This window comes from Eulemur rufifrons, chromosome 10 (assembly GCF_041146395.1).
Source record: "Eulemur rufifrons isolate Redbay chromosome 10, OSU_ERuf_1, whole genome shotgun sequence".
In the NCBI taxonomy this organism is placed as follows: domain Eukaryota; kingdom Metazoa; phylum Chordata; class Mammalia; order Primates; family Lemuridae; genus Eulemur; species Eulemur rufifrons.
In genome coordinates, this window is record NC_090992.1 from 32,574,005 (window position 1) to 32,587,101 (window position 13,097).

Below are 13,097 nucleotides of genomic sequence, written 5' to 3' on the forward strand. Positions count from 1 at the left end.
CACTCTTGGTTTTACTTTCCTCAACTTTAAAAAAATGGTAATTCTCATCTCATGGTGTTTTTGTGAAAATTGAGATAATGTATTCATATAGGGCCTAACAAATATTAGGCACCCATAATAGTACTAATAACTTTATTAATATTAGTAAGACTAGTACTAACAGCATATTGCCTGATAACCTAAAACAGCCATAAATAACATGATAAACTAAAATAAATAGAATAATAATTATGTAGCAGTAATGCCATGTAATAAATGCTCTGGTGGAGGAATGGGCAGTCTAGAATGGGGGTATGAGCAGGAAGGTAGCTGATTTGGCTTAAGAAACTCAGGGAAGTCTTTTACGTGAATTTGAGACATGGAGGAGCTATTAGGGAAGCCATGTAGGCAAATAGAGCAGTGTGAGGAAAGAACTGGAATATGGAAACCAGAACATGGAAAGCTCTAGTGATTTACCCAAAGTCACATAGGTGGGTGGAGGTGAGAGTGACTTTGGTGTTGAATGTTCAGCATCTAGTCATGATGCTTCTTTCTAAACCTTGAGAATTTTCTGGCCACCCTGGGTTAGGATTGCTCTCAGCCGTGAAAAGCCATGTGTGATAAGTTCATCCTGTAGCAAAGATGAATTGTCAATGACATTTTTTCCCTTTGCTCTGAGATGCACAGGAATTTCTAAAGAGTGGTTTCCCTTTGAGACAAGCATTTAATTTAACTGATGATGACAGTATTCAGCTGTTCTGGCAGGTTGAAATTGGGGAATTTTCATTTGCCTGTGTAAGAAAAGAAGAAAAGTAAGAATTGCTATAAAATATAAATGCTATGCCTCAAAGTCTGCTCAGAAGCATGAATTAAATTTTCTGCTGCCAGTGTAGGCAAACTTGTAGCTAAAGTCTAGCATAGCGTGGAGGTTCCAGCTGGTGGAAGGGCCTTGAAGGACACTTCTAGAGGCTGACATTCTCTCTTAATTATTATGCCTTAGTGAGTGTCATAGAAAGAAGTCAACCATAAAGTATGTGTACAAGAACTTCAGTGTGGGTGCCAGATAGTTTTTAGCTATTTAAGTTAGCAGTTGCCTAAGTACAGGCTGTCAACAACTTACAAACAGCGTATGCTCCAGTAATACATTTGCTAAGTCAGTTATTTAGAAGTTGATGACATTTTCCCATAGAAACTGCCATAGAAAGAGTTTGTGAGTTTCTAGGTCAGCCCAAGAGAGCCTGTTTTACTAATGCTTTACTATTTAATACCTGCTGAATTTGGCAATTTGCAGTATGCTTATACAGCAAAGAGATAGCAATTCAAAGATGGCATGTGGGCTGGGCACGGTGGCTCACAATTGTAATCCTAGCATTCTGAGAGGCCGAGGCGGGAGGATCGCTCGAGGTCAAGAGTTCAAGACCAGCCTGAGCAAGTGCGAGATCCCATCTCTACTAAAAAATAGAAAGAAATTATCTGGACAACTAAAAATATATAGAAAAAATTAGCCGGACATGGTGGCACATGCCTGTAGTCCCAGCTACTTGGGAGGCTGAGTCAGGAGGATCGCTTGAGCCCAGGAGTTTGAGGTTACTGTGAGCTAGGCTGATGCCATGGCACTCTAGCCAGAGCAAAAGAGTGAGACTCTGTCTCCAAAAATAAATAAATAAATTTCCTTAAAAAATGTAAAAGAAAGTGTAAGACCTTCATGGAAGGAAACTTTAAAACTTTACTGAAGAATAAGAGCAGAGGTAATCGCTACGGGTTCACTGTGCATAGCAGAAGAGATTGCTGTAAACCCGAATTTGCTTTTGAGGTTGTAGGAAACTTGTCAGAACTCCAGGTTTGCATATTCTGGAACTTGGTTTATTAGGCTCCACAGTTTGATTCACAGCAACCATGTACTGAGCTCGTAATGCATCAGACACCACGTGGCGGATATAAAAATGAATGAGACTTGGTGTCTCATTGAGCTCACAGCCTAACTGAATAAAGAAATGCTGAAACAACTAGCCACAGTACAGTGGATACCACTGCAGGCATGCACAAGGTTTATCAGGAGCTGACGGGACTGCTACCTAACCAGCAGTTTCATCGTCACTGGTGATGGTCATCCCATCTGTGTGAACTCCTGCGGTGAGAGAAGCCGGCCAGCTGAGGAGCCTGTCCCAGGGTTGGGCAGCTCTGGAGTTTAAAAGGTCTTCCTCATACTGAGTTGAAGTTTCCATCCTCATGACTTCTACCCACTGGCCCTACTTCTGCCTTGAGTGAGAGAAAACCAGGTTATATCTTTTACCTTGGGACAGCCCTTTACGTATATTTTAGTCATAGATCCTTTCTGGGGGTTTTCTTTTACAGACTAAATACCCCAATTTCATTCTTTACTCTCCATGCATTATTGTTGGAAATTTGCAGAATGTAATTATATTCCCTTATTTGCAGGCTTTATTTTTATTTTTCTTGATAATTTTTACTTGAAAGTATGATCAACAGACCACTTGCATTCGAATCACCTGGTATCTTAGTGAAAACACAGATTCCTGGGCGCCAGTCACTGAGTCAGAGAAGGGCTAGTGAAGTGACATTTCTACCAAGATGAATCTTATGCCTATTGAACTTTTCAAGCCATAGTTCTAGACTTTCGGGGATCAGAGTGGTTCAGTGTGTGCTGGTATTGATTGTGCTTCGTGGCTTCGCTTATGACACATATTATGACTCTTAAGATAATTATTTTATCTGAGGTTAACTAGTAAAACACAGTACAAAATTCCTTTTGGAAGCTTGCCTAAGTTCAGTTATGCTTTAAGCTGTTCTCACACCAGGCTTAAGTCTCTTCCTTGGTTCCCCAAGTTCAGACCCAGGCACTCACCCCATTCCCAAGAAGGCTGTGAACTTCTGCAAGCACTTTCCAAAGAACTTACTGTGTATCTAACTTGGCCCTTGGCTATCATCCTCCATTATCAGATTTGCCATTGACTTGGAGATCTCTAGAACTCTCTTGTCCAACATAGTGACCACTGGTCACATGTGACTATTTAAATTTTATTTTCTAACTAAAATGAAATAAAATAAAAAATTCAGTTCCTTGGTCACACTAGCCACATTCCGAGTGCTCATGACTCACCTGTGGTGAGTGGCTACTGGGTTAGGCAGCACAAACGCAGAAAATTTCCATGATTGCAGGAGGTTTCCTTGGACAGAGCAGCTCTGGAGCTGAATCTTCTCCTTGGAAGGGGGCAGTGTAACTTTCCCTCAGACTTACTAATTTTTGTTATCAACCAAAACCCAGTAACAAATCAACCAATTCTAGTGGATGTGCTATATAAATCTTTGACATTTCCATGCGCAAGATTAGTATATTTAGATTTACATATGGAATCAACAGAGGAGAAGAAGATGAAGAGAGAGAAAAAGTGAAATGAAAAAGAGGCAAAGACAATGAAGTTCCCCCAAAAAACAGTACAAGAAAAAAAAATCTCCTGGGTTATTACCCATTGTTTCCTTTATAAATAACAATTATCAGAATTTAAAATGTATTTTTTTGTTAGCATGTGTATTATCTGTGTCCCCAGCCCTTAACAGGTCTCCTGTATTCTCCAAAGTTTCCTTTCAGTGTAGAAATTGCTCAATTATTGTATTTGTTGAATTAATGAAGGTATGTTCTTATCATACGCTATTGTTCACCTGGACTGTGTATGCTAGAATAAGCTTTCACCGCTTTCAAAAATATGTATTAATTCCATAACTGAAATAGTTTTTAGCCCACTGTGAAACCACTTGTCAACTTTTAACTTCAACACAACAGAATTCCCCTTTTAAATAAAGGTTTTCCTATGGTGAAATGGAAGATTTTACCCATAGATGAGGAAATAATTTAGGTTTGATTTACTTTGGATCCTTAGAGGTTTCTGCTAATGTTGGAAAGTTGTTTGACATTTAAAACCCATTTTATAGCCTTTACCTTGAACTTCGGGAGGTTACAATTGGATTCAATGTTTACCTCATTGTTTTGAGCCAAAGCAGACTTAATCTGTGCAAATCAAAAATGAATGAGAATGACCTTGCCCTCTCTCCCTTCACCCCCTCCAGGGCAGGCCACATAATTTTCAGGCCCAATGCAAAGTAAAAATTCAATCCACCTGTTCAAAAGTACTTTTAAAGGTGCTAAAATGCAAAGCCTTTTCCTTTCATCTACTGTCTCTCTCTCTATCTCTCTCTCTCAACTTGTCCTTGGGGCTTTTTTTACTTGCTATTTACTTTTATTCTAGTAAAGAAATGTTTTTAAATTATTAGCATAAAATTTATCATTCGTCTTTATAATGTACAATGTCATTTTACGAGTAAATGCAAATAGAAGAGCATTTAACTTGTATGTAGAAGCATTGAAATTACACAAAGCGCATTCTGTAGTTCATGCATGCTTATGTATTTTGTTTTTACCAGGACAGAGCACAAAACTAACATAACTGTTTTTATGTCACTTCTTGATGCATGCACATTCTAGTAACTTTCACAAGTTTAAAGATAAAGTTATTAAAAATTTCAAGACGGGACAGCAGAGCATTAAACTTAGCGCTGGGTCCCTGTGTGACTACACAAGTCACGTATCCACAAAGCTGACCCTGGCCCAGATCCTGCCCCAATTCAGGCAGGAAGTAGCTTCTCAGAAAACATTTGTCTTGTTGAGATCACACTAGGAAAACAGTGAGAATAACAACTTCAAAAGAGCTCCACTGGCCTCACCACTCAGGATTAGAAAAGTTAGTGCTGTTTGCAGAATGTACCGGCTCTTCAGAAATTTGCTAATCAGGTGGCCTAAGTGTCTCTCCAGGATGACCTCTTCTGGGCTAAGATGCTGAGGCTAAAACATTGTCCCCTCCATTGAGACGTATTGTCAAGGAAAAGTTCCTGCCTCTGACTTAGTGAACAGCGAACTTCAGTACGTAACTGAAGGGGCATTTCACCCAGTGAAGCATCATGGCTTTAGGGGCTGGAATCTTGCAGACCTGGGTTTCAATCCTGTCTGAGAAACTTCCATTTAGGATCAATATGACCTTGAGCATTTGACCAAACGTCTCCAGGTTTCTTTCCTCATCTGTAAAATTGTGATAATATTAGAACTCGTTTCGCAGGGCTTTTGCCAAGGGTAAATATGATAACATATGTTCAGGGCTAAGGCAGCTCCTGTGACAAAGAAAGCTCTCCATGAACAGAAACTACTATAATTATTTTTATAATTGTATATATACCATCATTCACATCTTGGTAAAACACCCTTCTACAGTTCTCCAATTATTTTCTCAGCTTCCTCGTATTTCTGAAGAAATGAGTCAATAGAAATTTCTATGTTCTAAACACTGATCCTTAAACAAGGGATGTAGGGATCCTTCTGCTAGAAGAAAAGCCAGAAGTTAATTAAATTAAATTAATCACACTGTTTATAAATAATTGTTTCAGCAACGTGAGACAAAATTTGTTTCCTGGGTACATCATGCCCTGTGCTGAACAGTTGGGACTGTTATTTTGAATATGTATTCTGGCTTTTAAATTACCTGTAGGCATTTCTTTGACCCAACACAAAACATGCTAACCACGTCAGACAAGTGGGGTACACTCTGTGTGTGGTCATTTCCCCACTTTTGCTTTGCAGGTGCACCCTCTGTCAGGGTGTCCGCGTTCTGTACCAGCCCTTTGAAATCAGTGCCCACAGTTATGAGAAATTGTTCCTGTCACCCTGCAGGGCAAGCCCCAATACAATACAGCTCCAGAAATGCCCAAAGTGGTTTATCTGAGGTTGAGACTGGAGGCAGCATGCCCTGGTCCTCGACCCTGGCTGCACGTTACGGCCACCTGGGAGCTCTTAAAAATACCTAGGCTTGGACTTCACTTGTAAACATTCTCTTTTAATTGGATTAGTTGGAAGCCAGAAATCCATATGTTTTAGGATCTCAAATGCACAGCAGGGTTGAGAATCAGTGTGTCTTGAAAAGAGCAGGAAGCCTCTCTTCTACTCTGTTATTGATCACCAAGCAGCCATCATCTCTCTCAGCACCAATAAAATGAGGAAGCTGAATTAGATAATGCTTTAAGTTTAAGCCTGGCTTTATGTCTTAGACTGTCAGGTAGATACGGAGGGATTCCGGGTCTCTAGGGATGAAAGCAGGTGCTGTTGCCCCCATCTTGGTCCTGCCTCACCCTAATTCTCCACACCTGGGGGAGGAGGGGATACCCTTCCAATCCGCTGATCATAACTTAGCGTGCCAGCTGTAAAAGAATGCAGAGGACTCTCTAGTCCCCGGGCCAAGCGGCATAGGTACCATAGAGAATGGAACTTGACCTAGAACAACCTGCATAGGTAGTTTAGGTTCAGGTCATGTGACTCCCAATTGTCCAATCAAAGTGATTCTATGGTGATGTCTGAGCCACTAGAGCTCAGACACTACAAAATGAGAAGCAGACCGTGGCCAACCCTCTTTTTGCACCCTTCCTTCTGCTTTCTCTTTGCTGTGACAATGGGTCCAGTCATCATCTATGGCATATGTACCATGCTCTGTAACCCCATATCTTGCTCTTGCCCTATAATCCTATCTTTCTTTCGTCAACAAACCTCATTTTCGTGCTTGCCTAACTCTGGCGTGTCTGGTCATTCTTCAGCCATGAGCACGCCAAGAACCGACCTTCAGACTGAAACCTGACAAGACTACTGAGATTGTGTGAGTGCGAACCCATAATTCCCAATTAGGAATGGTTTTGTTTATCAGGGAACATTTGGCAATATCTGGAAACATTTTGGGTTGTCACAACTGGGAAATGCCACTGGTATCTGGTGGGGAGAGGTGAGGGAAGCTGCTAAACATCCAGCAATGTGTGCACGGCAATGTGTCCTGTGGGACAGGCTCCCACGCAGCAAATATTTATCTGGCCTAAATCTGAAGATAGTACTAAGGTTGGGAAGCCCTGCTTTAAACTAGTCCTCCGAGCTTTACGGTAGAGCTTGCCGTTGCCAGGGGACAGCAGGAGAGGTCTTTCAACAATGCTAGGAGGTGCAGCCCCTGCACCATATGACTCCTTTTAATCTGGCTTTATTCTCAAGACAATACAAAAATAAAAATACAAAGTCCTGCAGATGGTGATTTATGTTGTTTCTGGGAGGAAGGGTCCTGAACTTCTGCAGTTATACTGCCCACAGTAACCTTGCAGATAAGCCCTTTCCTAGACGCAGGCTCTATGAGCTTGTTCTCTTACAGCATGTACTTGGCGAGGACACAGCCCTCCCAATTTAGTCAGAGCAGCTGTTCAGGAAGGAATCGCCTCCAAAGCACACTAAGAAACCCACTGGGAAGCCATACCCCCATGTAAATGTGTGTTTAGTGCATAGGGCATTGATGCCGGGACACGGAAGTGGTAACAGCTTCATCTGATACTGGAAATTGATACACTAAAGTATGTACAGAAGAGGGCAGATACCATGATTTTTCTCTGCATAATTCATGATATATAAAGAACAGTGGAAGGAATTGGGGATGCTGGGCTTAGAGCAAAGAAGATTCAGGTCATAAGCATTATTTTTATATATCTAAAAGGCTACTATGGGGAAGAGGAATTCAACTTGTTCTGCATAGTCTGAGGGAGAGAGGTACACAAGATTGAGGTTATAAGAATATGTATTTCAGCACAAAATGGAGTGGATTGTCTTACTAGGGAGTTTTTAGTAAAGTAGAAGGATGACCATAGGCACTTGAAAGTGTTGATTGACTTCAGTCACTGCAATCTTTGGTCATTAGCATTTCTGAGTAAGGAGTAAGGAGATTGAATGAGATGTTCTCAGACCCTTCCTTTGTGATTCTGTGAGTTACAGAATCACAGATGTCTTCCCACGATGCAGTTAAGCACAGGACAGAGCAAATCCTACTTCAGCTGGCGTAACATTTTGTTTGGTTGAAGCTGGAGAACTTCTGGAAACATTACCACTGAGAAGAGATGTCACAGATGATATTGTCAACTTCAGAGGCCATTGTGTTTTCCTTTAGTGATTCTTCTGGCCATCTCTGGCTGGCAGAAAATTCAGACATTTCTAAGGGAGAAATGTCTCTGTAAATGTGCAGTGGTGCACAGCTGATTTGATGCTGCAGATTGCATTTGAGGAAAATATTGGTCATACCCACCAATCAGGATAAATATATGTTGTTTGAAGCTATAATGTGAAGGAAATTGTTGTTTAAAGATTTTCAGGGAGAAAGATCTCTGGGCTGGAATTAAGGAGATGTCCCCTCAATCTGTTTTTTATGGTATTTCTTTTTCACATAAAGACAGGACCAAGACTTCAGATTCTGGAAAGAACAAGGCAGAATCCCCATCTATGAGGAACCAGGGTACCCATGGAGTAGTTTAGTGTTATGGTTAACAGCCTAGAAGCTGGTATTTGACAGGCCTCGGTTTGACTTCTGGTCCTACCACTTTGTAGCTGTGTGATCCTGGGCAAGTTATTTGACCTCTTGGTGCCTCAGTTTCTTCCTGTGCAAAATGGGAACACAGGTGGTTCTTGCTGCATAAGACTGTTGTCAGGCTTGTATGGGATACTACACATACAAAGCCTGGGACACAATAAGTTATTAATAAATTGTATTCTCATTATAATCATTCTCTTATGAGGCAAAAAGTCAGGAATAGCGTTAGTAGGACAAGGCTCCTAATTCTGGAAAACTGGTCCCTTATTCGAAATAGGGTTTGAAGGGAAATGGTTTAGTGCCAAAATCATCATAAGGTCCTCTTGAAAAGGAACAGGATAGCTCCTGAGCGGTGTGTTCAGGAGGAGGAGGAAGAGTATTTCAACTGCAAAGGTGGGCGAACTTCGGGGAAAGGAGTGATGAGGGGGGTTCTAAGCTGCCAGCCTGAGGGAAATGCTATGAGGTCAACAAGCCCTGAGCCAGGAGACCTGACACTAGATGGTTCTATATATGGACACAAACAGCTGAGCGTGCTCTGGGTTATATTCAACCACAGAGCCGAGAACCTACTTTGCACAAAATGATTTCTCCATTGGCTTTTCTCATTCCCGTGCCTATTTCAGGTTATTTTTAACAAGGTTCTTAGAATTTCATAGTTAGAATTGCTCTTTGAGAGTTTTTTGTTGTTATGTTCTCAAAGAAATGAATGAATCCATATTTTGATAAACCTGACAAATATTTGGTGTCTGCTCATGCTCCTTGTGTCCTTGTCAGGCTTTCATTTCCTTGGCTGGCTGGTGCCACTGAATTGCCTCCTCCATTTGTAAACTGGCATTGCCTGCTTGGAGTTTGTGATTTGAGGAATAGAGAGTGTGTGTGTATGTGTGCATGTGTACATGTAAACACGTATACACATAGACATATGAGTATGTGTACCTACACATATATATGTATATGGATGTGAATGATTGTCAAACATAATAACTAGTTGCTTTAGGGATAATTTGGTTTCCTGGTCCAGACATCCCTATCTTCATCTTCATCATCTTAGCAGCTACCATTTACTGTGCACCAGTTCCTATGCCAGGCATTGAGCTATTACATAGCATATGTCATCTTATTGCATCCTTAATCTACTCTATAAAGCAGGTATTATCTTTATTTTATTGATGGGGAAACTGAGACCCAGAGAGATTGGACCTTGGTCAAGATCCCACAGCTGGTGAGTGGTAGAGCCAGAAATCCAACACATGTCCATCTGATTTCAAAGCCCTTTGCCATTAATCACCAAACTATAGCTTTTGCTAGTTAACTCAAAACTCTTGTAAGAATGCAGAAATGTTGATTCTTAGACATGAAGAGGGCTTTAGAAATGGTCTGTTCAAATATCCCAATAAATATAGTGATCTCATCTACAACTTATCTGGTAGGTATCTGTCTCTCTCTCTTCCCAGTGAGGGATAGCTCATTATTATGCAAGGCAAGGCACTCGATTTTGTGAACAGCCCTAGTTGTTGCAAAGTTTGATCAAATTTTACTTCCCCAAATCTTAGCAGCATAAAAGCTTAGAATCTTATAAATGAAAGTAATATCAGAGCTTGAGAAGTCTAGTGGTTTTCAAGCATTTTTTCAGGTGTATAAATCTTTTGTTCAAATGGAATCTTACTTGGAAGTGTGAACAATAAATATAGAACTGCTTTGATCAAAATAAGTGTTGGTGTGGAGATATGTGTACACAGAATCATGGCCATTGCCCCATCCCTCCATTGTTGCCTGTGACTACTCTGTAAGGTTATTTGTTAAAGTCTTGCTAAAAGTAACCTGAAATAAATTGCTGAGATTTTACAGAAAAGGAAATAGAGGCTCAGAGGATGTAAGAAGTTTGCTAAAGTAATGCAGCCGTATCAGTAGAGGAACAAAGACCAGAACCCAGATCTCAGAACTCCTAGGCCAACTTCTCACTTATTCATTAAGCCATCCGTTCACTCATTGCGTTTTTATTACGTGCCTAATTGGGCCAGACACTGTTCTAGGCAGTGGGGATAGCAGAGATCTAGACAGGAAAGATCCCTGCCATTGAGGAGCACACAGTGGAGCTTTTTTTTTTTTTTTTTATACATTCCCTCTTCTTTTTTATGGTCCAAGCCCTGACCTTAAAAGACACACACACACACACACACACACACACACAAATCAGACCAACCTGAGCAACTTCTGCATTCAGTCTAGTTTTTCCATGACTTTCAAAAAGGGGGGGGCAGGGCTCTGGAACTGAATCCAGGCTATTCACATATTTCACATACTTTGACTTTAGGGTGCTCTTTCCTTAAGAGGGTTGCAAATTATAATTTCTTTTTTCTGCCTCTGATTTTCTTTTGAGACTTTGTGTATAATATAACCATGGAGAGAAGCTGTTTCTCATGTGTCACTCAGGAAGATGGAAAGGCCATTCAGACATGTGGGATTTTAAACTGCAAATGCCAGCTGGGTTGGGTTATAATAGAATAGCCTTGAGTGGTATGGTGGCACTTGCAGTGGGCAGACAAAGAAGAGCATATAAAGCCCTTCTTGGCCAAACCCAAACTGGTTTTCTAGCCCATTTCCTTCAACTTTCTCCTCTACATCCCAGCTCCCTGCATCTAACTCCTTATGCAATAAGCATATAAGATTGGTCAGCTTTCCCCAAATAAAGACTGAATTCTCATTCTTCTGGGTCATTTCTGCTGCCTCAAATTCTCTTTCTCACTTTCTGGCCTGGGACAATCCTACTTATTCCTCTAGGCGTGGTTCCAGTGTGAGCTCTCTAAATTTTCCTGAACCGCCCCCCAATCCCGGAGCAATGATTAATCTCTTTCTCCTCTGGGCTCTCTTACCACCAGCTTTTCCTCCTCTTGGAGTTCAGCTCATCCCACAGTATCTTCAGTATTCTTTATGCATCTGACAAACCCTCACTTACCTGGGTAGCTTCTCAAGAGCACTGTCTAGCGGGTGAAGGTTGTGAGTACACATTTAGTGATGCTGATTCAGTGAAACTCTGAGTTCAGATCCTGGCTCTACCACTCTCTAGATGTTTCACTTGGGGAAAGTTACTAGACTTCCTTGCACTCAGCTAGAGCCTGCAAATAATAAAACCTATACGATAGTGTTCTTGTGAAGTTTGTATAAGACAATTCACAATTTGCTTAGCATAGTAATTGGCATATACTAAACACTCAGTAAACGTTGATTGTTTTTACTAGAAATTCATACTTTTAAGGCATTTTCTCCTAGATATTTTTAGGTTCTTTTATATTGGAATGCTGCAGAAAAGGCAGGCAATCTGACCCCCAAAGACTCAGAGTTTCATTTATTTTATTTGTCACTTAGGAACTGTGCTAGACAATGAAAAAAATCTTGCATGGATATTGGTTTGACCCCTTAGTTATAGGAGCATATTGAGACATAGGGAAAGAAGTACATTGGGACTAGAATCAGCCACACCTAATTTGATCTTGCACTTTGGCATATGGGAACATGGACATATCTGAGGCTGGTGATGGAATTAAGAGACCCTGGGAATACATTTTGTTCAGAGGCCACAAGATTAGACATCCTGAACTGTGCAAACTGAGCTATCAGGGGTCCTTTCTGCAAGTAGCACAAAATAGTAGAAAGAATGCTAGCCTGAGATCCCAGAGCGTCTGCCTTTTGGATACGTTGTTTTATGGCCTTGCCAAGACACTGGGCTCTTAGCAATTCAGTTTTGTCATCTGTCTAATGTGTGCTGCTTTCACAATTTTTTTTTTTTACCATATCAGCATTCTACCCATGCTAGTATTTATTTACTGTTTGTCTTTAAATACATTTTAAGCTAAATAAACATATTTCTAAAGGAAACTCTGTATTATGACCTTAAATGAAAAACTATATAGAGAATATGATTTTAAAAATAAATGCAATGAAAACAAAAGTTATTAAAACTTAACTTGCTTCTGTTACTTGCCAAAGGCTCTGAGCCTGAGGCCTGCTCTCCATTTGTTAGGTATTAGCAACTTGTTAAAGCCAGAGTGGAACCCAGCTAAATCTTTCTCTTTAAAATACAAAGTGAGTGAGAAAATAATTTGCATCCTCTTGCTGTGGTTCAGCTTGTTTTTAACGCTGTGCCCACTGCTTGGTGTATCAGCCGCAGAATATATCCCATGTTTGGGAAATACTTGCTCTGCTAGCATCAGTATTGTGTTCTGGTTGATAGAAAATCTAAAGACAGATGAAGAACTTTACTTTTAAACTTGCTGATAACTTCTTACAAATCTATGCGCTCACTGTTTGTCGTCACTCGGTTTTTATCAGCTAATGGTGTGCAAGCATTCCATTTCTCGTCACATGAAGAACACTTAAAAAATATTGCTTTGTGCATGTCTCCTTACATTTTTTGCCTTCTCATTTTCATGACTTATTACCAAGTCTTTCCTCATCTTTTTATCTTCAATGTCATAAAAACCAGTAAATACCCACTTGTCCACTTTGCTGAAATGGATGTTTTGTATCTCATTTCATTGTCCCCATGCCTGTCCCTTTTGGAGCATCACTGAATGCCCCATACTTGCAGCTCTGGCCCTTCTGACTCACCTGTACTTTCTCTCTACTGCCCCCTGAGTCCCTATCTCTAAGCTCTCCCTCAAGTATGCATAGCAT

General features: G+C 40.7%; 1 protein-coding gene across 4 annotated transcripts in view; it reads left to right on the forward strand.

Moving 5' to 3' along the window:
- Positions 1–13,097, forward strand: part of HTR4 (5-hydroxytryptamine receptor 4) — a 127,425-nt gene that overhangs the window by 85,417 nt on the left and 28,911 nt on the right. The gene's annotated exons all lie outside the window — the stretch shown is intronic.